The sequence below is a fragment of the Triticum urartu genome, chromosome 5A (genome assembly GCF_056163025.1).
Source record: "Triticum urartu cultivar PI428250 chromosome 5A, HENAU_Tu73, whole genome shotgun sequence".
Lineage (NCBI taxonomy): Eukaryota > Viridiplantae > Streptophyta > Magnoliopsida > Poales > Poaceae > Triticum > Triticum urartu.
Genome location: NC_141877.1, coordinates 533,612,524 through 533,615,688, shown reverse-complemented (window position 1 = coordinate 533,615,688; position 3,165 = coordinate 533,612,524). Strand labels below are relative to the sequence as shown.

The following is a 3,165-nucleotide window of genomic DNA, read 5'->3' as shown; positions in this document are numbered from 1 at the left end:
AGTTTAACTTATTTAAGAAATCTGTACGCACCATATTATGAAACGGAGGTGTCAGAGTACTAGTAGAACCATGAGAAGGTTAAGAAACAGGAAAACAAAATACCAAAAGGTTACAAGAAATACTCCATGTGCATTATCAAATCCAAATTTAACGACCATTTCCAGAGCATAATGGACATGGTTTGAATTGTGGCCAACTTTTTGTTTGAAACGTGACTAATTTTGGTACCATTTCTTTTGTGTGAATTTCTTCAGATTTATCATTTATGTAGGAGTACGAAAACTTATGTGTATAATAACTTAAATAAATTCTAGCACAGAAAATTACAAAAAGTCTGGGCGGCAAATGTTAGTATTGAATTAGGAATCTCAAAGCATAATTGAGGTGGATGGTCTGAACCAATTCAGTCTGGGTCGCTATATAACACGAATAGGCCTTCACTAGAGAACTAAGAAATTTCATGGCGTCCTCTCTCCCATCCTCGTCGTCGTCTTTACCCAAAGCCGACGACGAGGCAGCATCCAACCAAGAAATTTACGACCAACTCCGAGAGGTCGTGTCCACGTACCCGGCGGCTCCGAGGCTTAGCGGCATCGGCCGCCCATACGTCCGCCACCCGGACGGCTGGTACGCGTTCACGCCGGGGGTGCTGAACGCCATGGTGATCAAACGGCACCTCGAGGCGCGCGACACCGACGTCCTCCTCGCCACGTTCCCCAAGTCTGGCACTACCTGGCTCAAGGCGCTCCTGTTCGTGGCCCTCCACCGCAACGCCGACGGGCGCGACCGTCTCGCGGCCCACAGCCCCCACCAGCTCGTCCCATTCCTGGAGGCCCAGGTCTTCACCAACGGCCGGATCCCCGACCTGAGCTCCCTCCCGGCGCCGCGGCTGCTGATGACGCACGTCCCGTCCGTGTCGCTGCCGGAGTCCGTGGCCGCATCCGGCTGCAAGGTGGTGTACCTGTGCCGGGACCTCAAGGACTGCCTCGTGTCGCTCTGGTACTTCTGGAACGGGCTCGCGCCCGCACCGTGGGACCTGGGCGAGGCGTTCCGGCAGTTCTGCGACGGCGTGTCGCTGTTCGGGCCGTTCTGGGAGCACGCGCTGGGGTACTGGCGCTGGCACTTGGAGAGGCCGGCGCAGGTGCTGTTCCTGACCTACGAGGAGCTCGCCGCGGACACGCTCGGCCAGCTGAGGCGCCTCGCGGGGTTCGTCGGGCGCCCGTTCACGGCGGAGGAGCGGGAGGCGGGGGTGGACAGGGGGATCGTGGATGCCTGCGCCATGGAGAGCCTGGCTGGGCTGGAGGTGAACCGGTCTGGGAAGGCCGACATGGCCGAGTCGTCGGTGCCCAACAGCGTTTTCTTCAGGCGCGGCGTCGTCGGGGACTGGAAGAACCACCTGACGCCGGAGATGGCGAGGAGGCTCGATGAAATCACCGAGAGCAAGTTCAGGGGCTCTGGCTTGGTGTTGCCACGGGCAACCACACATCTGAAGATCTGAACTAGTGGATTCATCAGCATCTACCAAAAATATTCCTCTTCATAATCCACATCTCCACACCTCTCCATTTTCCACTATGCTTGATTTCTTGATATCGACAACATATTTTCAACAGCTGCATTCTTAACGGCCAAAGTAAAGATGAACAACATATTTTAAACTTACGGGTATAGACTCACCACCTGTGTTCGATCCGCTGCCGCTTCAATTAGAGCATCTACCGCGGGCCTCCTCAAATCCTTACACAGACACGCCCGACCAATAATCGGGCAGAAGACAGAGAAAAAAAAATGTCCCAATCAGATTCTTCGTACCATCTTTATACGTCCGAGTTGTCCGTAAATCCTTATATTGAGACTAAATATAGGAAGGAGACGAGGGCTTACGGACGTGACCGAACGCATTCAGTCAATACGTCACGTAGGATGCAGCCCACCCGGGACCACCTTTTCTCTTTCTTTATTCTTTTTTCTTCTCTCTCTTCATCTCCACTGATCACATGTAAGAGCATCGATAGCCGGATATGTCAAATATGGCTCCAGTGATCGGGCAGCCTCAAATTTCACTTGTTGCATCCGGACATCTCATACTAGGTTCTTAAATCCATACAAAGACATGCAAATGAAATAACCTACGTACTACGTCGATCACCTAGCTACTCATCGCTGGAGATGTCGATGATCTTCGTGCCCGGCTCCGGCAGGATTGGCGGCAACTATAGCTTTGGCTCTTCCAGCGCCTCCGGCTGCTCCGCTCAGGCCTCCTCCGCCTCTATCTCCACGTCGAGTTCGGCGGAGAGCGCGTCGGACTCCGCCTGCTCCCGTCGGAGGAACGCCCGGTTCGCCTCCACATAGGCCTCATCCTGGATGGACTCTAGGATGGCCTGCTGCTCCGCCATCTCGTCGGACTGGGTGACGGCGAACTCCGCCTAGTCCATGTTGAAGCCTGGCAGCTGATGCTTCGGCCGCTCCGCCTCGTCCGCCTCCTCCACCTCCATCGGAGCCAGCTCCTCCTCCTCCTCCTGCTCCGGCGAGTCCAGAGGCAGCCCGACAGTGATGTGGGCTGCGCGCGCAGCTTGTCTCGCCCGGATCTCCTGCTGGATCTCGGCACGGTGCTCCAACGTGAGCATTGCGTAGTAGGTTATCTTACTCCGAACCATGGCGGACCATCGGAGCATGGGTAGAGCGCCGGAGCAGGAGAGGGAGGAAGTGGATGGGCTCAGACTGGCGGCGCAGAGAGGGGGAGGTGGATGGAGTAGGGTTGCGGGACTCCGGCCGGGTTAAATAGGCGGATTTGCTCTCGAGCAGCGAGCCGGAGCGGCGCCATGCGGTGTTCACAGCGCGACGACAGAAGAGGCGTCCGTCGCAACGCCAGGTTTTCGGGCGAGTCTGTGTGGGACCCCTTCGTCAGTCCTACGTGACGCGCGTGCCCGGGCACCCCCATATCCGTCCCATATTTGGGCTAGATATGAGGGGTGCCGGTCAGCCCGGACATTTGAAACTCATTTGAGGGGGCCATCTGGGTCACAAAAACGTGACCGGTCAGTGACAGGGCGGCCCGTCCAGGCGTATAAGACGTGTTTGGGGCGCCCGACTGTAGATGCTTTGAGTGACCGGACATACAAGAAAGAAAGTAAGAAGTGTAGTTGCATGGACGTGCAAATAAG

The 3,165-nt window shown here is 55.8% G+C and overlaps 1 pseudogene; it reads left to right on the top strand.

The window, feature by feature from the left end:
• Positions 1-461: 461 nt before the first annotated feature.
• On the top strand, positions 462-1,613 carry LOC125526712 (cytosolic sulfotransferase 5 pseudogene; annotated as a pseudogene).
• Positions 1,614-3,165: the final 1,552 nt, after the last annotated feature.